Genomic DNA, 26,845 nt, shown 5'->3' with positions numbered 1-26,845 from the left:
TTTCTCCACTCTCCTTCGACATTTGCTAACAGAGTAAGCATAGCTCTTTTGCAAGGGGTTCATTTCCGTAAAGGAACTGTGAGGTTTGCGTTCAGATGCAGATGACAACTGCCGCTAGAGAGTGCTGTTGTTGCAGAGTGCAATGTGGAGCACATTCCGTCAAACGTAGCAAGTCGTTTCACAGCATACAGCAACCACGATGGATACGACGTCTACTGTACTTTATAATGAGAAACACATCTCCTGCATTTTAAACAAAATTACCTTGCATTGCGCACAGTACCATTTAATCTATGACCTTGAGATAACTTTATACGATTTCGTAGTGCACAATACGAGCCTTTCCTACCTCCTTCTATAGTTCCCTACGGATCCTTGATCGCCATGCACTCCACCTAACTGTTCAGACCCACTTACCCTCCCCCACCCAAACCCTCTAGCGATTTATAAAATTCCCCACCCTACTCTTCCATCTCGCAAGTATCCTACATTACCCATAGACTCGACACTAACCACTCACTATTTCCCTACTTGCTCACTGGTCCTGGTAGAGTGCAAGCAGAATAATGTGGCCGATAGATGTGCGCAATTGTCAGGGCACATATGTGGAGAGCAGTAGTGGTGGGGGTTGCAGGCAGGAGCTGTAGGGGAGAGGCAGAGTGCTGGATAGGAAGTGTCATTCAAAACTGAAGCCTATGCCTATTCCTGGTGACCATTCAAGAAGATCTACAAACCATTCTACTGTGGTTATCATCTAGAAAGAATCCCACTGAAAATGCAATAGCCGGCCGCGGTGGTCTCGCGGTTCTAGGCGCGCAGTCCGGAACCGTGTGACTGCTACGGTCGCAGGTTCGAATCCTGCCTCGGGCATGGATGTGTGTGATGTCCTTAGGTTAGTTAGGTTTAAGTAGTTCTAAGTTCTAGGGGACTAATGACCACAGCAGTTGAGTCCCATAGTGCTCAGAGCCATTTGAACCATTTTTTGAAAATGCAATAAAAACAGCAATTTTTCTCCACCTTGTTTGTTAATCATTTGTAACTTTCAGAGAAGATTCTAAGTGACGAATTTTGAGTAAAACCTACATTCCTCTTGTTCCCATGTTAAAAACTTGCTTCTTTTGCCAAAACACAGTGGAGCTGACACAATGTCACATCACTAACAGTTTGTGCAGACACAATTGCGAGAGAATTCTGAATCCATGGTTAATTAATTTTATTAATTTAGGAACTGAGGAAAAGTAAGGTTAATAGCCTGTGGAGAAACTCATCCTCGCTAAAAATAAACGTCTAGTGTCTTTACCTATGCTGTTCCAAAACCCACAGCGTAAGTCCCTAGTTATGGCCCTTAAAAATTACTTTCTTTCATCGAAAAAGTCTATAGTTAACGGAATAACATGGTAGATAATAAAGTTTTGTATAATAACCACAAAGAAAATTACTCTCCTTTTTGCGTGCTGCCATTTGCCAAAATCTCATTTCGAAATCTCAAACCGCTTATGAAATATGAGAAAGGCTGTAGATATTTCATTCTGGCTTTGTGAATGGCATGCATGATTCCAGAGTGTGCTACGTCGCATCAAATGTTCTCGATATTGTTAACAGATAGAGACCTCCACCTAAGTCCATAGAACAATTGAATAAGCTGAACTTCATATGTTGTTGTTGTTGTCTTCAGTCCTGAGACTGGTTTGATGCAGCTCTCCATGCTACTCTATCCTGTGCAAGCTGCTTCATCTCCCAGTACCTACTGCAACCTACATCCTTCTGAATCTGCTTAGTGTACTCATCTCTCGGTCTCCCTCTACGATTTTTACCCTCCACGCTGCCCTCCAATGCTAAATTTGTGATCCCTTGATGCCTCAAAACATGTCCTACCAACCGATCCCTTCTTCTAGTCAAGTTGTGCCACAAACTTCTCTTCTCCCCAATCCTATTCAATACCTCCTCATTAGTTACGTGATCTATCCACCTTATCTTCAGTATTCTTCTGTAGCACCACATTTCGAAAGCTTCTATTCTCTTCTTGTCCAAACTAGTTATCGTCCATGTTTCACTTCCATACATGGCTACACTCCAAACAAATACTTTCAGAAACGACTTCCTGATACATAAATCTATATTCGATGTTAACAAATTTCTCTTCTTCAGAAACGCCTTCCTTGCCATTGCCAGTCTACATTTTATATCCTCTCTACTTCGACCATCATCAGTTATTTTACTTCCTAAATAGCAAAACTCCTTTACTACTTTAAGTGTCTCATTTCCTAATCTAATTCCCTCAGCATCACCCGATTTAATTTGACTACATTCCATTATCCTCGTTTTGCTTTTGTTAATGTTCATCTTATATCCTCCTTTCAAGACACTGTCCATTCCGTTCAACTGCTCTTCCAAGTCCTTTGCTGTCTCTGACAGAATTACAATGTCATCGGCGAACCTCAAAGTTTTTACTTCGTCTCCATGAATTTTAATACCTACTCCAAATTTTTCTTTTGTTTCCTTTACTGCTTGCTCAATATACAGATTGAATAACATCGGGGAGAGGCTACAACCCTGTCTCCCTCCTTTCCCAACCACTGCTTCCCTTTCATGTCCCTCGACACTCTTAACTGCCATCTGGTTTCTGTACAAATTGTAAATAGCCTTACGCTCCCTGTATTTTACCCCTGCCACCTTTAGAATTTGAAAAAGAGTATTCCAGTCAACATTGTCAAAAGCTTTCTCTAAGTCTACAAATGCTAGAAACGCAGGTTTGCCTTTTCTTAATCTTTCTTCTAAGATAAGTCGTAAGGTCAGTATTGCCTCACGTGTTCCAACATTTCGACGGAATCCAAACTGATCTTCCCCGAGGTCTGCATCTACCAGTTTTTCCATTCGTCTGTAAAGAATTCGCGTTAGTATTTTGCAGCCGTGGCTTATTAAACTGATAGTTCGGTAATTTTCACATCTGTCAACACCTGCTTTCTTTGGGATTGGAATTATTATATTCTTCTTGAAGTCTGAGGGTATTTCACCTGTCTCATACATCTTGCTCACCAGCTGGTAGAGTTTTGTCATGACTGGCTCTCCCAAGGCCGTCAGTAGTTCTAATGGAATGTTGTCTACTCCGGGGGCCTTGTTTCGACTCAGGTCTTTCAGTGCTCTGTCAAACTCTTCACGCAGTATCGTATCTCCCATTTCGTCTTCATCTACATCCTCTTCTATTTCCATAATATTGTCCTCAAGTACATCGCCCTTGTATAAACCTTCTATATACTCCTTCCACCTTTCTGCCTTCCCTTCTTTGCTTAGAACTGGGCTGCCATCTGAGCTCTTGATATTCATACACGTGGTTCTCTTCTCTCCGAAGGTCTCTTTAATTTTCCTGTAGGCAGTATCTACTTTACCCCTAGTGAGATAAGCTTCTACATCCTTACATTTGTCCTCGAGCCATCCCTGTTTAGCCATTTTGCACTTCCTGTCGATCTCATTTTTGAGACGTTTGTATTCCTTTTTGCCTGCTTCATTTACTGCATTTTTATATTTTCTCCGTTCATCAATTAAATTCAATATTTCTTCTGTTACCCAAGGATTTCTAGCAGCCCTCGTCTTTGTACCTACTTTATCCTCTGCTGCCTTCACTACTACATCCCTCAGAGCTACCCATTCTTCTTCTACTGTATTTCTTTCCCCTATTCCTGTCAATTGTTCCCTTATGCTCTCCCTGAAACTCTGTACAACCCCTGGTTCTTTCAGTTTATCCAGGTCCCATCTCCTTAATATCCCACATTTTTGCAGTTTCTTCAGTTTTAATCTACAGGTCATAACCAATAGATTGTGGTCAGAGTCCACATCTGCCCCTGGAAATGTCTTACAACTTAAAACCTGGTTCCTAAATCTCTGTCTTACCATTATATAATCTATCTGATACCTTTTAGTATCTCCAGGGTTCTTCCACGTATACAACCTTCTTTCATGATTCTTAAACCAAGTGTTAGCTATGATTAAGTTGTGCTCTGTGCAAAATTCTACTAGGCGGCTTCCTCTTTCATTTCTTAGCCCCAATCCATATTCACCTACTATGTTTCCTTCTCTCCCTTTTCCTACACTCGAATTCCAGTCACCCATTACTATTAAATTTTCGTCTCCCTTCACTGTCTGAATAATTTCTTTTATTTCATCGTACATTTTTTCAATTTCTTCATCATCTGCAGAGCTAGTTGGCATATAAACTTGTACTACTGTAGTAGGTGTGGGCTTCGTATCTATCTTGGCCACAATAATTTGTTCACTATGCTGTTTGTAGTAGCTTACCCGCATTCCTATTTTCCTATTCATTATTAAACCTACTCCTGCATTACCCCTATTTGATTTTGTGTTTATAACTCTGTAGTCACCTGACCAGAAGTCTTGTTCCTCCTGCCACCGAACTTCACTAATTCCCACTATATCTAACTCTAACCTATCCATTTCCCTTTTTAAATTTTCTAACCTACCTGCCCGATTAAGGGATCTGACATTCCACGCTCCGATCCGTAGAACGCCAGTTTTCTTTCTCCTGAACTTCATAAGCAGCAACATATTACGTAACATGAACCAAACGCAAAATCATAATGACCCCTATTTTTCATTGCAAACTTTTTTCAATTTTGTGCCGTATCTTACTTACATCTAAGAATCACAATAACTATGACATGTAACGAAGTGACGAGCACGTCATTATGAAGTTGACGTATAAAACTATAAGAAACGCAAAAATGAATTTCTGTATTGAATATTTTCTGTAAAGTCTTTTGAGAAAGACTGCAGGACGAGGGCCTCGATTCTGTCATCGCAATGCGTAGCCGACCGACCGAAAGTGGGCGAACAATGTCGATCTCCCCTTCTGAACAAATGAATGAACTCATCCAGCGTTTTGGATGAAACCTGGTCACAGTGCATCGGCCTGCGTGGACTCTACCCTGTCGCGCCTTTACCACCACATTCCCACATCACTACACCTCCACACTCTCCACGTCCTCTCCCAACGAAATTTTGATCATCTTCCCTTACACGACAGTTAAATCCGTCCTAATATACACCCGTCCTACCAGATTAGAGAACCCACTCCTCCCTGTTCTTGCCAGGGTTCCCCTCGTCTCAATTACCTTCCACCCACATCAAAATGGTTCAAATAGCTCTGAGCATTATGGGACTTAACTTCTGAGGTCATCAGTCCCCTAGAACTTAGAACTACTTAAACCTAACTAACCTAAGGACAGCTCACACATCCATGCCCGAGGCAGGATTCGAATATGCGACCGTAACGGTCGCGCGGTTCCAGACTGTGGCGCCTAGAACCGCTCGACCACATCCTAAGGCCGCTTGCATACTAGCGACTTTGTCGAGGCGATTCTGCCGAGGGATTCAATCGCTGCAATGCGTGACTCTCGCGTGTTTGAATCACCAGACACGCGACTGAACAGTGCGACAGAAGCTCTGTGAATAGAGCTGTCCGTGTGGGCCAATTACGAAACGGAGTCTGACGAGGAAGTCTTGCTTTTCGCTTCGTTATTGAAAAGAAAATACAGACCCTGCCGATTTCAACGAAAATAATGGACTCACCCTATGTTATCTACTCTAGAGAAACGCGCCCTCTTTTTTACAATTTATAAGAAATTGAGAGAAAACTCTGAAAATTTTTTAACTACTTCAGAATGTCTATGACGCCTTTTAATGAGGTATATGCTCTGCTGTGAGCTAATATAACAAAGAAAAGTACGCAAATGAGGAATAGTATATCACTAGAAGAAAGACTAATGATTTACTTTAAGGTAAATAAAATTCATATTTTATGTATACAATTTTTAAGGAAGGTTTAACAGTAATTTCCTCCGATACATAATATTAACATATAATGAATCAACTTTTCAATATTTACGTTACCCAGAGGATAAATCAGTGACCACTGATGAATCAGATGATGTGGATGAAAGTGTGGCATCGCGATTTGATTTACTCGGACATGGACTGGATTCAATAACAATTATAAATGGATTTGAATGATATGTGTAAAGTGAACTGCAAATTACAGCTTTCTAGTGAACCGTAAGGTCTGCCGTACTTTCTCAAAGCGGACATTATTTCAGATTAGTTGTCCATCATCCAATGCTGTGCCACTTACTTCACATCATCTAATAATGAGTGTAGAAAATGCTTATCGGGCTCATCTGCTTCAGGTTCTGACGAATTTCTTTCTCGATGTTCTCTGCAAGTACCTGAAACGATTTCTCTTTCTTCTGTCATCCTTTGTCTCTTACGAGAATTGGAGGCAACTGCATCCTGTACATCACAATCGTTTGCCACAACAGTATGAGCAACGGCTTCTTCCAACTCGGCTAGTTTAGTTGCAGATACAGATGATAGGAAACATAAGATATCAAAATATTCATATTTTTTGTTTGATCGTGCAGGAGAACCACTGTTTGAGGTTTTCCTCCTGTTGAGTTCTCTTGCGTAACACTCACGCTTGTTCTTCCACTTTTTCTATAACTTCGTGGCTGCAGTAAAACAAAAGTCTCTAATTGCGGGTACCTTTCAGCAGGCTGTAAATTTATAGAGCTGCATTGTTCCTTCAAATGTTTTATTTCCACTATTTCCAAAACCGTGTGCGACACTTCTCCGGAAATATAGGATAACCTACACGGCATATACTTGCCACCGTCATCGGAAGAAAACTGAATTAATATAGCATAAAAGTTTAAAATGCACGCCGATTTTCCGAACTGTCTTAGTGCAGCTGACGGGAAGCTTGTAAGAGTTGTTAAACCTGAAAAAGTGTCTCTTTATATCACGACTACAAACACTGCTTTTCAATGGGGCGTAAATGGCAATTTGTGACGCTGAATATTACTTAACATTCATAGAGGTAGGAGTGGCTTCATGTGGAAAAAGCGGAACATCAGAAATTTATAAGAACAGTGACCTTTTTAAGGAATGAAAGATAATAATTTAACTCTGACAAAGCCTCGATCGTGGTCTGACACAGGTGAGGCTCTTCCATTCTGCTTGGTCGGAGATGAAGCATTTGCTCTTTGAGACAATATGCAACTTTCGTACAGTGGAAAAAATTTTACAGAGAAAAGAAAAGTTTTTAATTACAGATCGTCGAGGGTGCGCCTCTACTTTTGTGACCCTGTCCAACTGATGGTGAATATTTCATTGTCCTTTAAATGTAAAGGTTGACTTCCGCGCAGTAGTAATAATTAGAGCATGTTGCCTTCTGAACAACTTTGTTCGCAAAAGACAAGGATTCAAGCTGGCTGAAACTCTAGAAATAATTGGTTTAGAAGACGAACGAAGCACCAATCCCACACGAAGCCGCTATTCCGCGAATGTACGTGGCAAATTCGCTGATTATTTCGTTAAGACTGAAGGCGCTGTTCATTGGCAAACGAACAATATATACAAATCTTTTTAACTTATACAACTGAACATCTATCCTTGGTATTGGATGAAACATTCATTTTCCATTCGCCTATGTATATATTTTAATTAATCAACAAATCGACCTTGCATCTTTTAAATTATGCAAATGACTATCTGTCTCTTTATTGTGTAAAACATTTCTTTTTTTTCTACCACCATGTCCTATCTTGTAATGTGTCTTAAAATCTTTACTGTCATGTGGCTGAAGAGCGGTGAACTGTATCCACTGACAGTCCACCGCGCGTCATATGGGACGAGGCGGATAAAACAACAGTAAAGGGGAAAAAACTTAACACCAGCTCGACATAGGGATCACCACCACCAAGCTACGCCAAACATCGGTGTGTGCTGCTTTGTGGCACTTTAGATGTTTGGAAATACGCAGGAGGGTTCCGAAGGCAAGTTTTGTTATTGTTTTTGAAAGAGAGGGTGGTACACCAGGTGACACAAACAAACGCCATATGAATCCACACTCGTTGCCTGTTCAACAACGGATGGGGCGTTAACAGAGAACGAATAAGGCATGCGCAAAACGCCAAAGAAGAAAGATTAGCAGCAAACTGGTGTGCCCGAGGTAACTCGAGTACACATCACGATGCCAGACGGCCGTATACTGACAACGTGGTCACCAATGGAAGTGCATGCCGTTATCCGGTATGAATGGGAACGTGGGAATAGTGTGTCCGTCATCCATGAAAGACTACAGACCGTGAATGGTGAAGAGGTCATGTCTCGTCAAATGGTTGGCCGTTGGTGATGAGTGCTCAAAGAAGGACTTTCACCTGTTTCCTGCACCTAACACCGCACTCTCAAGCCGTCAGTCCCAAACCTACGTAGATGTGGAACAGGCTGTACGACAAATGTCTCAATGTCGGTGGCGCCTACTTCGAAAAAAGTGCAAGGTGCATAGTTCATAATGCAATGGTGTACTTGTTGCTGGCAATAAAGTTGAAGTGTAAAAAACAATGTTCATAATGCAATGGTGTACTTGTTCATAATACCATGGTGTACTTGTTTTTGGCAATAAAGTTGTCTAAAAAACAATTTCGAAACTTACATCCTTCGAAGCACCATAAGTAGCTGCTATTTTGACATCCTATGTCCGTGTTATCTATGGTCTTTTAAAGGCGTCAGTTGAATTACATCCATAGATCAGTCGTATAGTAGCCAGGTGATGTGAAAGAGTGTGTAATGTGCCTTCCTTTGCGTGTAGCGCTGAGATGGTTGAGTTCATACACACCGAAATAAGGCGGTATTCCATACTTTTATAACAAAATTTTCGGACGGATGGTCAAATGTATGCTTTCAAATAGTTGGGGTGAAACACTTCGTGTGTTTACTTTCAAAACATATGTGCTCGCCACTTTCACTAAAGGTGAGGCAATGTAACATAAATAAAACATATTAGGCCATCAATCTATAGTACTTATGAGCATATTTATTTACACTCATAAGGCCTTCAGCTGATTCAATATGTAGGACGTTGTCTATTTAAAAATGCACATTGGAGCATTGGCTGCTAGCTGCTTAAATTTGAAGCTGAAAGGGAGGAAGACTGAGCTCAACGTCCCGTCCACATCGAAGTCATTAGAGACGGAGTACAAGCACGAATTGTGTCAAGGATGGGGAAGGAAATCGGCAGTTTCCTTTCAAAGAAACCATCCTGGCATTTGTTTGGAGCGATTGAGGGAAATCACGAAAAACCTAAATCTGGATGGCTGGACACGGACTGGAGCCGTCGTGCTCCCGAATGCGAGTCCAGTGTGCTAACCACTGCGCCACCTCACTCGGTTAATTTGAATCTGAAGCTCTCTTACATAATCACCGATTACATTACGTCACAAAATTTATGTGAGGCTGGTAGGAATTGGTTGCTGCAAAATACTGACATGCAGCTGTCAGTATGAGATCAGATCGAAAACTATGTAAACAGCACTGCGGTCGGATTTTGTAAGGAGTCTGCTCTTCTGCCAAGATGAAATCTGGCGCTATCAAGGGAAGACCTGTTTTAGTAGCAATGTAACAGATAGTCTTATCTCTGTGAGCATTATCTATGTGGCTTTAGAGTCCCGTGTGGTTCTTTTTCCGTTTGAATACAAGGATGCTATTGTCTCGCTCACAGATGTCGCTTCGTTGACAAGAGATCCGGCAACGCTCTTGTGGGTGTGAGATGAATACGCATGTGGCAACTATTGTTTTACAATAGCTGCCACCCATGCCGCGGCTACAGATGATTTTGTCATCTCTCTATTGTAGCATATTGGAATATTACTGAGCCCATGTGTATTTAACTTGGTTTGAAGCACTATTAGCAGTTTAAAGGTCCAGTTACAACTGGTTAGATTGTGTTGTTTGGGGAAGGAGACCAAACGGCGAGGTCATCGGTCTCATCGGATTAGGGAAGGAAGGGGAAGGAAATTGACCGTGCTCTTTCAAAGTAACCATTCTGGCATTTTCCTGGAGCGATTTAGGGAAATCACGGAAAACCTAAATCAGGATGGCCGGACGCGGAAGTTACAACTGTTTTTGATAATTATATATAGGGTGTAACATAATTAATAACGAAAGCTCATACGGGACAAAGTATATGATAATAGAAGCAATGTCATTCCAGACAAAATGAATCCGCAAGCGAGCCTATTTGGGAGGTAATGTAAGTCGGCTGTTTTGGTTTTTATGTTGGTAACGTCACGTAGCGCTCTGTATGAAAATCGCTGGCTGTGCTGTGTGCAGTCTGTGGCTGGTTGGCAGTGGTGGAATATTCGCTATTGGATGTTAACAGCGCGCAGCGTTGCGCTGTTGGAGGTGAGCCGCCAGCAGTGGTGGATGTGGGGAGGGAGAGATGGCATAATTTTGAGAGCGGACGATCTGGACGTGTGTCCATCACAAAGAGTAAATTATATATATATATATATATATATATATATATATATATATATATATATATATATATGATGACTTTTGAATATTATTAAGGTAAATACATTGTTTGTTCTCTATCAAAATCTTTCGTTTGTTAACTATGCCTATCAGTAGTTAGTGCCTTCAGTAGTTAGAATCTTTTATTTAGCTGGCAGTATTGGCGCTCGCTGTATTGCAGTAGTTCGAGTAATGAAGATTTTTGTGAGGGTAAGTGATTCATGAAAGGTATAGGTTACTGTTAGTAAGGGCCATTCTTTTGTAGGGATTATTTAAAGTCAGATTGCGTTGCGCTAAAAAAAAAATATTGTGTGTCAGTTTAGTGATGATCAGAATAAGTAGAGGGTGAAATGTCTGAGTACGTTCAATTCTGCTCAGCTGTTTGAAAATCAAATAACGTAAGAGGTTTATCAGCACAGAAATTCTCTAATTTTTTTAAGGGGTGTCTTAGTAATTGTGAATTTGTGAATACTAGCCGCCAGTTGCTTAAGTATGAAACATTCTCCTTGTTAGTACAATCCATTTGAATGGAAATTTTTCGACTGAGTCGCCATCTACTTGGGCTAAAATTCGTCCGTGACCACTGCATCGGGAACTTCGTAGATCAATGAAGGTACACCAGCATATTTTACTGTGAATGTATGATACCTAACGCGTCAGTATGGTCCAAAACATACAGGTCGAATAGGGTATTTACTTCGACCTCCAAGGTCGCTTGACCTAGGTCCTCTGTATTTTTCTGTGTGGAGTCGTCTCAAAAGTGAAGTCTACAGCAATGCTATTTGCTGTTGAAGAACTAGGGCAGTGAATCGTATACTCGAATCAAGATTCATGTGATTGTATCTGATTATCGGAAAGAATTAGTAACGCACCGCAGATACGAGTGTCTTATAGCAGACGTCTCCAAGTTCTTTTTACAGCGTTCGATACAACTCGCAAAAAATTCTGTACAATACTTGCAAGCCAGAACGAAAGCTCTGGGGAAAAAGAATAAAAGATAAATTGAACATTCCCTGTTAAGCATGAAATATTCAGAAAAGTACAACCAACGAGTTTGTTTAGTAAAAAAGTTATCAAAGAAGGTGACGTAAGCAAAAAATTGTTACGTTACACCTAGTGCACACCTATCCGAATCTCACAAACTAAGGGACAAAAACCATTAGTGAGCTTTGTGAAACTGGCGTTTGGCTTTCAATATATCATCAATATCTGGTTTGGTATTGTAGCATCCAATCAAGAGATGTACTGACTTCAAATATTTCATTTCTGTAGCTGTTTGCTCAGAGGCACAAGTTGTTCCAAGCACTGGCACCATACCAGCGGTTAATTTCTTTAGTTTCGAAAACTCAAGATCAGGTAAGCAGCAGTAAAATTCAACAAATTTTCCTTCTCTCTGCTTGTCTTTCAACAAGTCATTTGCTTTCAAAGCAATGAACTCCATATGTAGTTCAACTGACACATCATCAAGATTGTAATCAAAAGCCACTCTCAGTTCTGTCAAGATCTGAAAATGTCTCCAAAAAATACTTCCTGAAGTCACGAATATTTTTTCTGAAAATCGAAGTTTGACATCTTCGGCAGTTGTAACACAAAATTCTTTGTAACAGTGAAAATGAGAAAAGTTTTCTGCTTCCAGTTGTGCTTCAAACAATAAGAGCTCTCTCTGAACTGAAATCCTTTGATCTGTAGAGATCAAAGACGAGGTTATCCTTTCCATGAAGTTTCAAGTTGATTTCATTCAGGTGGGATGTGATGTCAACCAAAACTGATAACTCTGACAGCCATGTAAGACATGCCAACTGTATTTTTCAGATGAGATTTTCACTCTGGAGCGGAGTGTGCGCTGATATGAAACTTCCTGGCAGATTAAAACTGTGTGCCCGACCGACAGTCTTTGCCTTTCGCGGGTAAGTGTTCTACCATCTGAGCTACCCAAGCACGACTCACGACCCGTCCACACAGCATCAATTTTGCCAGTACCTTGTCCCCTGCATTCCAGACTTCACAGAAGCTCTTCTGCGAACCTTGCAGAAGTAGCACTTGCCCTCGAAAGGTAAAGATCCCGAGTTCGACTCTCGATTCGTCACAGCTTTAATGGGTCTTTATCTTCCCCATCATAGCCTTCCTCACTCCAGCCATGTTTCTTTCTTTTTTTTTCTCCCTCCATCAACAGTTACACCTTGAAGCTGATTCCATTGAAGGTTATAGCCTTGCAAAATCTTCCAAGAAAATCTTTTCTTCCAGTTGTTCCATGCAAGCTGGAAACGGATACCAACTCTTTCCTTATCTGAAATTCAAAATTGACACCACGAATGAACACCAGAAGTTGACGTACTCGAGAGATCAGAAGACTCATCCAGATCCAGGGAAGTCCTAGTTTTCTATGTTTTCTCGAGCTTCTTCTATTATGAACAACTGAACTCGCTAAAAGGCTGATGCTTCCAAACAAATTGTCTTCTATGTACACAAGTCATACACTCTTGATGAATCTGCCACTGGTAAACGGTTTCCCTCGTTCTGCCACCTTGTAAGCTATTGTGTAACTTTCACGAGTGACAGATTCACTTACAGTAATCTATTTCGTGATCAAATTTGGGTTTGTCAATTACGTTGCTCCCCATAATTAATTGAAAACGTGACTCTTGGTGTTCACTTTTCTTTTCTTAGTAGTCATAACGAAGGATGAAGTAGACGGGATAAGAAAATTAAAAAATATAAAACTAATTAAAAATTTGAACGGTGCGAAATAAGTAAGCATTACAATAAACAAGAAAATCTAGGTACTATAATTTAAAACTGAACATAGTAAATGTACGGCACAAGGCAGTCACGAAATCTTCGCACATGTGAAAATATTCTAGCATTCTAAACATAATATTCTTCTTCTTTTCCTCTCCAGGTATTTGGCAAAATTGCTTGGTACGGTACCGGCCTCGGCCATGGTTCTCCTTGAACTTAAACTTCAGTGGGAGACTCATTCTCCATTCTATCTAAGTGTTCGTTCAATTTTCTTCTATAACCTGTAATGATTATGATAAAACATAATATTTAAATATAAATTTCATATCAGTGTCTCGTGTTCCATACGTTTCATCAAGCAATTGCATATACCGTCGACAGGCTGGATGAAGCGACGTCGAGGACCACATCCCTCTTGCCAGCCAGAGTCAAAATGCGAGCATTTCACTTAGAACACTTCTACAGGTACGTGTGTACAGGGAATTGTAACGAGTTAAAGAGGGTGAAATGGAGACTTAATCGAAAAGTTTACATTTGAAACGCATTTGAAGTGAGGAAATGACAAACGTTATAAGTGCTTAATTTCATATTTGTCAGGATAACCTACTGACAATGTGTTATGCCGGAGCCAAGGTAGTCCCTGAGGGCCGGCAACCCATATTACACCATAGAAAACGGGGTTGTCTATGTCCAAGGCGTACCAAAAGCACCATGGTAAACACTGGCTATTTACATACAAGATAATGGAAACAGACATTCCGAGCACTACTTCCTGCATGGGGAGCTCACTCGAGCCACGGTCTGCAGGAAGTATCACTACGCCAAAACCTGATTGGCTGGAGACAGCTATTTAGGGGCTAGAACCAGCTCCGGGGAAGTACGACCACAACCAGAGATGGAAACATAAAAGACCAAAAGACATCATAACATCTATGGCCAAATATACGCAAACATAACGGTACAGGCGAGCCCCTGCTAATTAGACGCCATTACTGGATATGCAGCTGAAATACACTGCCGAATAACTGGCACCACACAGGGAAGCTGTACCGTACACTGCATGCAGACAAGCTCCACACATCCCCCACACAGTGAGATGATCTATGGCCGATCTCCTACTACTGTATAACGATCTTGATTGTTCCAGGAATGTAGCAGCTGCAGCAACTGGGACACATCGCCATCGCTTGTCACGGTAATGATGCATGATACCTATACTAACAAATCCAACCTTGCATGAACTCTCGCAGCTAGTAAGCCACTACTGCTCTTACTACCCATCCCACTGTCGCAGAGGTTTTTTTTTTCCCACGGCACGAGCCATGGCACTTTTTTCCCTCTGCTCTTCAAATCGCTACCCTCACTCGCGTTTCGTCCACTATCTATCACCTGATGGACCATGATAATGCGTAGTCTTACCCAGACGCACGGACATCATCACAGCCCAGCATCCTGTGATCCACTTACTAGATAACTAACATGTTGACGGAGGTGACAGTAGAACTTTTGGTTTGGTCACCACGTTGGTGCGGGCGTGGAGGGGGCCCCATCTCTCTGTAAAATCCGAAGTTCAGTTCACTCCGGTTGCCGACCTCGTGGACTTCTACCGCTGAAGATTATGTCTTCGTCTCTGAATTGGACTTTTACTAATATGTGTGTGTGTGTGTGTGTGTGTGTGTGTGTTACCATGAACCTTTGTGGAAAATTAGAGGTGAACTTTTGTTTGCCTCAATTAGTAGACTTTTACTGGTATCGTTATTGTTACCTTTCTTTTGTTGTTCAGTCATCAACCTTGTAAACCTAAATAAAGTTGTGTATGTGAAAAATTGCAAATTGTCAGTCACATCACAATGTACCTCTTTTTTATCTAATTATTTGTATCCAAAGAACTAAGAATGTATTCTGATACCACACCATTACCCTGCTCACCTCAACACGGCAAAAAATAATGAGACAAATTAGAAGATAAATAGTTTATTAAGGACGTTCTAAGTACCAAATCAATTTACTGTCCGGTTCTAGGAGCCAGTGACACGGTGTTTTATTTGTGATAATACAAGTACAGAAATACAGAACTGTAGTGAGGACGCAACATTTCTAATATTTTTCAAACTTATTTTACAGGAAAACAACAAAATTAAATCGATGAAAATATTTCTGAGTATCGATTTCTGTTTTTTACACAACTCCATTCTTGAGGTCAGATGTTGCGAAATTCGCTGTAGAACTCCCTGTGGTGTTGAGGAAGAAATGAAAACATGCTGAACAGACCTTTCTGTTTTGCAACTGTAAACGTGGCTGGTGTTTCAGATAAAGTAAAACATGGCATACGCCAGCCATGGTCATTCGTCTTTCGAACTCACTGACATTTTTCCATTCTTATCTTTTAGAATAAGAATTTCAATAGCTATTTGAGCTTGATGAGTACCTGAGACTTTGATGGTACTGCATTTAGAGGCATAACACGCTACGTTGGCGAAAATGTCTTACCAGTATCTTTAAAATGAAAGAAGTCAGCTGCGTGCATTGGATTTATGTGGAATGGGTTCATAGCTTTGACTGCCTAAACAATCATATGTAAATCTTGCGCAACAAAAGCGATCGAGACCGAACGACACTTATGGCTCATCCATCCAGTTCAATCTGCGAACCGCGTCTCCCTTAACATCGGCCTGTCGCCCCACCACTCACGATTCTTGTTGCCTGTGACACAAGATACTAAATATCAACAAGATACTAAATATCAACTCTGCCTTGAGTTGTATCATTCTCTTCGACTGAATGGCGTGAAAGCAAACTCTTTACTTTGACGAATGTTGCAAGTTCTTTAATGGTCACGACAATAAAATGTATGGTGGACAGTGTTCCCTTATGCTTATTCATTGAGGTGACAAAAGTCGTGAGATACTTCCTGATATAGTGTCGGACTTCCTTTTTCCCGGTGTGGAGCAGCGCCTCGTCCTGGCAGGGACTCAACAAGTCGCTGGCAGTACCATCCAGAAATATTGAGCCATGCTGCCTCTGCAGCCATCCAAAATTGCGAAAGTGTTCCCAGTGAAAGAGTTTGAACTGACCTTTTGATAACATCCCATAAATGTTCGCTGGGATTCATGATGGGCGATCTAGATGGCCAAAACATTTGCTCGAATTATCCAGAAAGTTCCTCAAAGCAATCGCGAACAACTATGGCCTAGTGATACGACGCATTCTCATCCATAAAAATTCCATCGTAATGGTCTCCAAGTAGTCGAACATAACCATTTCCAGTCAATGATCGGTTCAGTTGGACCAGAGGACACACTTCACAGCCCATATCATTATGGAGTAGCCACCACCTTGCACAGTGCCTTGTTGACAACTTGGGACCATGGCTTCATGGGTTCTGCGAAACACTCGAACCCTACTACCAGGTCTTACCAACAGAAATCGAGATCCATCTGAAGAGTCCACGGTTTTCCAGTCGTCTAGGGCCATCTAGGGCTGCAGGCGATGTTGTGCTGTTACCAAATTCATTCGTTCAGTCATCTGCTGCAACAACCGATTAACGCCAGATTTCGCCGCACTCTCCTAATGGAAATTTTCCTCGTAGATTGATTACTTCGGTTATTTGAAGCAGTTTTGCCTGTCTGTTAGCACTGATAACTCTACACAAATTCTGTTGCTCTCGGTCATTAAGTGAAGGCCGCCGACCATTGCGCTGTCAGTGGAGAGAGGTAATGTCTGGAATATGGTATTCTCAGCACACTCTTGACGCTGTGGATCTCGGAATACTGACGTCCCTTACAATTTCCGAAATGGAATGGTCCATGAGTCTACCTCCAAGTACCTTTCCGCCTTCAAGTCTGTTAATACTGGTTGTGCAGCCATAATCACGATGGAAACATTTTCATATGAATCACCTGAGAACAAATGACTGCTCTGCCAATACAGTTCCCTTGTATATCTAGTGTATGCGATACTACCGCCGTCTTTGTATGTGCATATCGTTATTCCACGACAGTTGTCACCTGAGTGTAAACTAGTACACATAATCCAAAGTGAAGGTTGTCCACGCCTGAAAACTATGTCTTAACTTGCTCCTGTTTATTAGTACAGTTCTCAAGATAACGCATTTCGTCCTGATTAACCGAAATAATTCTAAACACAACAATATCAAATTTTAACCAGAACGTTCTTTACAAAATTATTCTTACTACTACATTATGATAAATCATCCGATTCCAGTTCTAAGTTCGGGTACTATTTAATATGACAATCAAGTCTACGGAAGATGGTTGGTTTTTGTGACAAGCTGAGCAAAAGATTACTTAAGGTTGGTCGAGTTCACAGTGGACACAAGCTGGTGAACCAACAAATTTACGCTTCTGCACGCGGTATTTACGTTAGCTGCGATGAGCTGTCGGCTGCATGACTGCTCTCGTCCTCTGAAAGTCCTATAAAAGCTAATCAAATCCTTTGCTGATTTTATCAGCAGAAACTCTCCTATGTTTCTCGTTAGGCGAGAAAACATACACTTATCCCTAGTATTGAAATATGGCGATGTGCACGGGCATGGATGGAGCAGTGTGCATATTAAAATGCCCTCTCAGTTCTCACAAGAACAGTTAACTATGTGGCTGTTTCGTTTCTCCGCTGTTGGAGCTCAATGACACTATAGCTAATATTTAGCTGAATGTCAGCCGAAGTGAATGCAGTGTTCATTCAAAATATCTCTTTTGCATCATACAGAGCGGGAGGCGCCCTGTTCTGCACTTGACGCTGGTTCAGAGGAGAGTCCGCGAAATTTTCTGTCTTGTGCCTCACATAGCAAAACTGCCCCCCACCTGGGTCCTTCCATGCTCCAAGTCACGGCTTTTTCTGACCAATAAGAGTGTTCCTTTTATTTTGTGGAAACTCTCTCTGCCAATCGCAAATGGCCTACCATCAAACTGCAGTCTACTCCTTCCTAGTTCATATCAGCCAATCGGACATTTTGTGCCCACTCCAGGCGCATAAAAGTTACATGCGTACATCATGAGCATACCACGAGCAGTTCACGAGATCGACTGTGTCACTGGTTTGTTTGTATCGATTTGGAAATCTTTCCGTACCACTCTGGTGGCCCGCTACTTGCCCTCCTGGATGAGTCACTTGGTAAGATTGTTATCCTCAGCCGCAGGTCGAAAAAAAAAAATGGTTCAAATGGCTCCGAGCACTATGGGACTTAACATCTGAGGTCATCAGTCCCCTAGAACTTAGAACTACTTAAACCTAACTAACCTAAGGACATCACACGCATCCATGCCCGAGGCAGGATTCGAACCTGCGACCGATGCGGTCGTGTGGTTCCAGATTGTAGCGCCTAGAACCGCTCGGTCACACCGGCCGGTGCCGCGGGTCACTTTAAGAGCTTTCCCTTGTACTCAGCCCGTGACATCGCCACTCGCATCTACTCCCAAATGGAACGTTTCCTCCAGCAGCTTGTTTCACCTCTTGGTCACTGACATGCAGGATTTAGGTTTGGTGTGTTAATACCGTCAACTGAGTGTCATCCCTTTGCATTGCATACTGTACATTTTAATAGGCAAATCTGCTCATTTTCGCTGAAGTATGTCAGGTGACATATTCACCTTCTTTTTACGATGTATAAAAACTCTCATGTAAGTTGCGAAATCGACATTCATTTAATCAGCCACCTTACAACTTCTATTCCTATTACATTCAGAATGTGTACCAGATGTAGCCTCAAGATAGGCTACAAAGCCGTGACTTCGCCTTGATTTTTTCTGATGGAAATGGCTATGACATATTCTTTGGATGGGCGATGCACATCTTACTCTGCGCAGAACCGTGAATCACATACGAAATTCTTCTTAGCCGTGTGTTGTGCAGGAACGTCCACTGCATTCAGCTTATGAGACTGTGTGGTGTGGTTTCATGAGCTCTTTCATTCTTGATCTGTTCTTCTCCGAGGAGATGACACCCCATGGGCCTGTTAGGTGTACAGTAACATCTGCACATTTTAAGGGCCTTCTTGTGTAACACGTGATTAAGAACGCAACTGTGTCCACATCACTATATTCATGGAAGATGGGGCAACACCAAATGTCGCTTACCAGGACAAAGACCTGTTTCAAGAAATCTTCTGCAACAAACGCATTCTCTCTAGAAAATCTCAAGATGTGTGGCCTTCCAGATCCCCTGATGTAAATCCATGTGACTTCTGGTTGTGGGGATATCTGCAATATCATGCCTATTGCAGATAGATTGTCGCACCCCTACCTGAAAGACAGCATACAATGACACATAACTGTGATTACAGTGGATACGCTGCGAGCTACTATCGACTGCACCGTGTTAGGGCTGCTGCCTGTTGCTGAGTCGGAGGATTATAATGAACACCTGTTGTGACCACATCCTAATAACCGTGCCAGAACTACCATTATCTCCTGTTTGGTCGTCCCTCCCCTTTTACTGGGCCCACACCACATTCTGGCTGGCTACAGGGACATATTTTCACCTGGTGGCAATAAGTGGAATTATTATTGTTTTCAGCATATCCCGTGAGCACACCGACCGATGAAAAATACCTACGATATTTCAGCACCCTACAGTGTATACTCCTGCACTGCAGTAGTCGAAACGCCGTCAGTTTAATTAAAATCACCTGATATTATTTAGGTTTATATAATCTTCTCTGCTACTTACCCTTAGCGCAATTATCTGTTATTATTCCAGATCTGAAGATGGTTACGTGATCAGCTATGATGGCTATTCAAGGAATGAACATTACTCTTCTCACGCAGAAACACTGGTACAGGCATGTGTAAGCAAATACAGATATATGTAAACAGGCAGAATACGGCACTACGGTCGGCAAGGCCTGTATAAGACAACAGGTGTCTGGCGCAGTTCTTAGACCGGTTACTGCAGCTACAATGGCAGGTTATCAAGATTTTTAAGTGAGTTTGAACGTGGTGTCGTCGGCGCCCGAGCGGTGGAACACAGCATCTCCGAGGTAGCGATGAAGTCGGGCTCTTCCAGTACGACCATTTCACGAGAGTATCGTGAATGAATAACACCACGTCTCCAACATCGCTGCGGCCGGGAAAATATCCTGCAAGAAAGGGGCCAACGACAACTAAAAGTAGCAGAAGTGCAACCCTACCGAAAATTGCTGCAGATTTCAAAGATGGCCCATCAAAAAGTGTCAGCATGCGAACCATTCAACTAAGCAACATAGATATGGGCTTTCGGATCCGAAGCCTCACTCGTGTATCCTCGATGACTGCACCACACAAAGCTTTATGCCTGGCCTGGGCCCATCAACAACTACGTTGCACTTCTGATGACTGGAAATACGTTGCCTGGTCGGACGAATCTCGTTTCAAATTGCACCGAGTGGATGGGCGTGTACGGGTATGAAGACCCCCCTCGTGAATCCATGGACCTTGCATGTCAGCAGGGGACTGCTCAAGCTGGCGGAGGCTCTGTAATGGTGTGGGGCATGCGCAGTTGGAGTGATGTGGGACTCCTCTTATGTTTCATGGACAACCCTGCAGGATTCATGGTGCATAGTGTCAATTGCCTTCAGCATTACTTCAGACATTAGTCGATAATATGCAGGGGTACCAGATTTTTGGTTGTTCAGTAAGTGAAAATGTGGTGATTAACTAGAATTCCCAGATGTATCACATTTGTCGATCAGTTTCCCATTGACAGTTTACGTAAGTATAATACGCAAGTCGCTTGTCAACGTGATACGATTTATTGCACCATTAACTAGCTTTTGAGCGTTTCCAGGCTCATCATCTGATGGTGATTGTAGCACCCCACTCACAGTTTTTAATGCTTGAACGAAAAAGTGAATATAAATAAAAATAATTATTTTTAAACAATGAGGTGAAGTTCTGCCACCAACACAATAATTACAAAATTACAGTGACCTGTGGTTAACCTATAGCACAAGGCATCATATCGTGACCAGTGTAAGCACAACACTGGTACCACACTAAAACCTACGTCCAGGCTGGCCGACACACCGACGCTCGTCGTTAATCCGTTAGGCGAATTTAATCCGGCATCCACAGACCTCCCCATCCTAGAAGCGGCGCTCTTTCCACGCACGGCTATCCGGGTGGAAAGATGCAGTAAATTACACTGTGAAATCTTTACAACCATATACGAAGAACATGAGTGAAGAATGTAAGCTGTAGGTGTTTCCACACGTTGACAATATACATGTAATATGAATAAAAAAACAATCAATATAAATAACAGAGTGAATTGTTTACTAAATAATTAAAGAGTTAATGAGTAACTAGCATAAGTCACAGACATAGATGGACATGGAAAGCTGAAGTATTGAGCTTTAATTTGTGGAAGTATGGTAATACAAGTTAATAAAGAAAAAATACACTGAAGGGCATCCATATGCACGTTGTAGCTGATTATAACGCTTCTCCTCCATTGCCCTATATAGAAGGAAGAACAAGAGCATGTGTGTCTGAACATGCTGGACTCTTTATGTCAATGCCCAGTGTATTTATTATTGTGAATAATATTATTATGTAGTCTATTAATTTTATGAAAGAATATTCTTATATTACGTGGTCTGCAAAGATTTTCGAGTTTGTATGACACTTTACCGAGAAACGGAAGAGCGGCTAATTTTGGTATTTCCTTTTTAGCATGCAGTTGTGGTGATGGTTGCTACAGTTTGCTTTGGGCTTGTTTAAATGTGGTGCTTATGAGGGAGGCAATGTATCGACTGTTTTTGAGTATAGCTTTGAATGTTTCACTTCATTACGTGCACCTGCTTCACTAATGGGGATGCAGAGTATACGATTCACAACTGACATGAAGAAAACTATTTTATGTTGGTTCAGGTGACGCGAGGAGTTGTTAATGGCAACCTCAGTGGTAGTGGCTTATCTATATATCTGGAAAATATGCTTGTTCTTGTGACTGGAAGTAGTAATATCAAGGAAATTAATTTCATCTGTTGTGTTGGCAGAAGAGCCAACACCGTGTTACTAGTGGAGGCCGAAATGTACGCGTTTTAGCTCACGCAGGCAGGAGGGAAGGACTATACTGACGTGAGGTCTGGAACATTACAAGGAATTAGAATTCAGAAAGCGGACGAATTAGTTTGATACTTAAATTTAATCCATTAATGATGAACTTCGCTCTTGGCGGTACATGATTCATAATATTGTCTGTTCAGAATTCATTCTAATTACTGAATATGGCGCCTTGCTAGGTCGTAGCAAATGACGTAGCTGAAGGCTATGCTAAACTATCGTCTCTGCAAATGAGAGCGTAAGTAGTCAGTGAACCATCGCTAGCAAAGTCGGCTGTACAACTGGGGCGAGTGCTAGAGAGTCTCTCTGGACTAGACCTGCCGTGTAGCGGCGCTCGGTTTTCAATCACTGATAGTGGCGACACGCGGGTCCGACGTATACTAACGGACCGCGGTCGATTTAAAGGCTACCACCTAGCAAGTGTGGTGTCTGGCGGTGACACCACATCTTCTGTTGTCTGTTATTCAAGTGTAAACTTGATCCCTGGATGCATCCTATTCACTTCATTGCTAGGTTATTAAGTTCTGCTCTTGGACAATTAAAAAGTATTATTTCATCATCCATAAATCTTCAAATTATAGAATTGTATCTGCATAAATTTATGCAGATGACCTGGAAAATTATGATCCTGTGTCACCTCCAGCTGATGATGAACTTGTAACGGCACTAAAGCTGGTTAATAGTACAGTAATTCGTAAGAAATCAGAAAAGCAACCTGTTGCGTATTATAACTACATAAACGGCCATTTTAAATCTCAAGTCCGGTTCGTCATCTACAATGGATATAATGAATCTGTTTCCCGCCGGGCTCCTGTAAGTAAATTTGAAAAGATGTTCCCTGTTTCACCTTATGTTTTAAAACAGCAGGACACCTGCACCCTCAGAGAAACACTGCAGGTACCGTCCTCGACTGGCCACACACATCATTAAAAAAGAGGGGGCAAGCACAAAGGCGGTTCAGGTAACGAGCAAGCGCTCGGTTCTTAGCTACGGTGCAGACATCGCAGCGTGCGTAACGAGAAAACCCCCAGTGAAACACGTGGGCACCGAGAGCATTGTTAAACTTTCCCCAGGTGCCGGATACCGGTACCAGCATAAAGCATGCTCTGACGTCAGGTGCCCTTATCGCGCATAAGCATAGCGTGTGGAGAGGCGCGCAAGCTCGCCACTGTGTGTTTTGTGCTGCGAGGGAGGGATGGGAGGACATGCGAAACGGATTACAGACTCCTCGATACCAAAACTCCGCCACTCTCTACGTTAACCATCTATATCATTTTATCTTCCCTCCGTTACAGGCTGTCGGGGGCTTTGAGTTACAAGATTTCGATACAATGTAAAGTAACATTTGAGAAAAACTGCAGAATTATTGCGCCAGTACTGTACGATGGGACTAAAGGAAACTTCAGAAGTTTGGTTCAAAAATGGCTCTGAGCACTATGCGACTTAACTTCTGAGGTCATCAATCGCCTAGAGCTTAGAACTAATTAAACGTAACAAACCTAAGGACATCACACACATCCATGCCCGAGGCACGATTCGAACTTGCGACTGTAGCAGTCGCACGATTCCAGTGAAACGTCCCCTTAGAAAAATTATACAAGACTGTGCTTAAACTGACACACAATATTTTTAGCGCAACGCAATCTGACTTTCAAAAATCCCTACAAAAGAATGGCCCTGACTAACATTAACCTATACGTTTCACAAATCGCTTACCTCACAAAAATCTTGGTTACTCAAACTACTGCAATACAGCAAGCGCCACTACTGCCAGCTAAAAAAAGATTCAAACTACGGAAGGAGTTAGCAAATGAAAGATTTTAGTAGAGAACAAACAATGTATTTACCTTAATATCATCAAAAGTCATAACATATATAGCAGTTCATGACATCCAGTCTTACAAATTTCAAAACTCCGCCATTTCTCTCCCCACATCCACCACCGCTGGCGGCTCACCTCCAACTGCGCAACGCTACACGCTGTTCACATCCATCTCCCCAACACTACAATGGCGAGTATTACAACAATGCCAACCAGCCACAGACTGCACACAGCACAGCCAGTGATCTTCATACAGAGCGCTACGTGGCGTTACCAATAAAAAAACCTAAACAGCCTACTTTACATTGCCGCCATGCTCCCCACAAAAAAATTTACAAATTGTTTTTGGCAGTGGCCAATACAGATTTGAAAAATTTTTTCATAATTACAATAACAAAGAAATGAAATGCACACACTTATCGATACAATGTTGGTCAAAAGCTAAAATTTTCTCACAGTCCATAAACACAGTCCTGATCGTTCATCACAGTAAAATGCAGTGTTTTTGGTCAATGTCTGAGCAGTAAAAGAAAATGCGCACGGAAGTAGTGGATTTCCATGCAGTCTTGAAGAGGTAGTGTTGTCCTTCCAACGGAAAGACAGTGCTGACTCTTGACATGTTGACTGGTAATGGGCCCAACAGAGCAAACCCACAGCAGAGTCAGTCGAAGTTTTGAAGAATATTGGTCGGTTGGTCATCACAGAGCAGACCCACTGTAGTCCTAGTAGAGATTATAGTATTGGTGGGCCACCAAAGGTGCAGACCCACTTCAGTCCTTGTAGAAATAATGATATTGGTGAGTCATCAAAGGTGCAGACCCACTACAGTCCTTGTAGAAATAATGGTATTGGTGGGTCATCAAAGGTGCTGACCCACTGTAGTCCTTGTAGAGATGGCTAGCAGCCAACTGTTGCGACTGTGCAGGTGCACAATCACCATCGAAGAGTCTTGCGGAGAATATAGCAAGTCCATAAACCACCACTTGTGCACTCAAAAAAAAATTTTTTTTAATATACTTATAACCAGCAATGCTGTTATCCAGTCCCTTGCTGAATTATTAACACACGTGCAAACACTATCAGTCCCTACTTCTCACATATTGTCCATATACTATGACCAACAGAAATGTGTGCAGTGAAATGTAACTTACAAGTTACTTAATTTGATGAGCTGGCGTCAATTACAATTTTATAACATAAAAATACAATAACAAAGGTACAAAATACATCATTAAAGAACATAACAATACAGATAACATTTGTAGTAATAGGGGCTTTGCAAAAAAATAGAAACAAACATATACATCAGTGTTAAAGGAATTATGACATAAGTAAATACATAAAAGGTCAGAATAACTTTTGAAACATCAACTTCACACATGAGCATTAAAACAAAACATAACAAATAATGGCTAAACATCTTTACGAAGTAAATAACATATTATCAATGCAAATTATATTTGAGGATAACAGTATTCCTCATCATAGTGAATGTTGCTTAGTATTAGAAGAGAAAAAATTCTATGAAACAGTACACAGAGACAGGAAGAAAACAAATACACAAGGGTACACAAACACATAGTGGGAAAACACAAAAGGAAAGTACAGGGTTTGTTTTCAGTATAACATTTGGTACTGCATTCCAACCCAAAACATCATTCCATAGATCTTTCGTCTTATTTCAACATTTGTTTCCACCAAAAAAAATCCTATCCAAGCATGCTTTCTGCATTCTGCTCACATCCTCTTTCAAAAATAGTTTTTCTCCACTGTACACCACTTTTTTGGCCAAACCATTTTCTTATAGCTTCTCAGTGCTTTTCTTCCAATTCATCATAGTTAGTTTCTTATATAGTCTCCCCCCTCTTAAGCTAACTTAAAGCTACTGAGCTCTGATGCTAAACTAAGGGACGAGGCAATGCAGCAGCACAAAATAATTAATACAAACAACAATTAAATAAAATGGAAGTTGTGAAAGAAGCAGCAATTTTAAAACTAATATAAGGCAATGCACAGCAAACAAGAAAAATAAATCCGTAATAAAACTGGCTTAACAGAGTAATACAAAGTGAAATTCAGTAGCACTATGCCTGGCAAACAGCAGCAGCAAATGCAATAACTTATATCTAATCATGACAAAGCTCACGCGGAAAAAAATATTACACTAAAGACAACAATGCAGATAAGGGAGATGTCTATTCACATCTTAATGTCTATATAATTAAAGTGGTGCACCACAAAACTAATTCTACAAAAGATATTACCAAGTAGTTGAAAAGAAAATTAAGTATGCAGTTACTGTTATTAACCTCCTCTTATTGTTCTTTCCTTTCCAAGTGCTCCTTTTTCGAAGAACTTGGATCATAAAATGATTATTTAATAGGCGCTTACCTCACAAAAATCTTGGTTACTCGAACTACTGCAATACTGCCAGCTAAAAAAAGATTCAAACTACGGAAGGCACTAACTACTGATAGGGATAGTTAGCAAATGAAAGATTTTAATAGAGAACAAACAATGTATTTACCTTAATATCATCAAAAGTCATAACATATATACCAGTTCATGACATCCAGTCTTACAAATTTCAAAACTCCACCATCTCTCTCCCCACATCCACCACTACTGGCGGCTCACCTCCAAATGCGCAACGCTACGCGCTGTTCACATCCATCTGCCCAACGCTACAATGGCGAGTATTACAACAATGCCAACCAGCCACAGACTGCACACAGCACAGCCAGTGATCTTCATACAGAGCGCTACGTGGCGTTACCAATAAAAAAACCTAAACAGCCTACTTACACCAGACTGTAGCGCCTAGAACCGCACGGCCACTCCGGCCGGCCCATAAGTT

Source organism: Schistocerca gregaria, chromosome 2 (genome assembly GCF_023897955.1).
Source record: "Schistocerca gregaria isolate iqSchGreg1 chromosome 2, iqSchGreg1.2, whole genome shotgun sequence".
In the NCBI taxonomy this organism is placed as follows: domain Eukaryota; kingdom Metazoa; phylum Arthropoda; class Insecta; order Orthoptera; family Acrididae; genus Schistocerca; species Schistocerca gregaria.
This window is presented reverse-complemented; position numbering follows the sequence as displayed.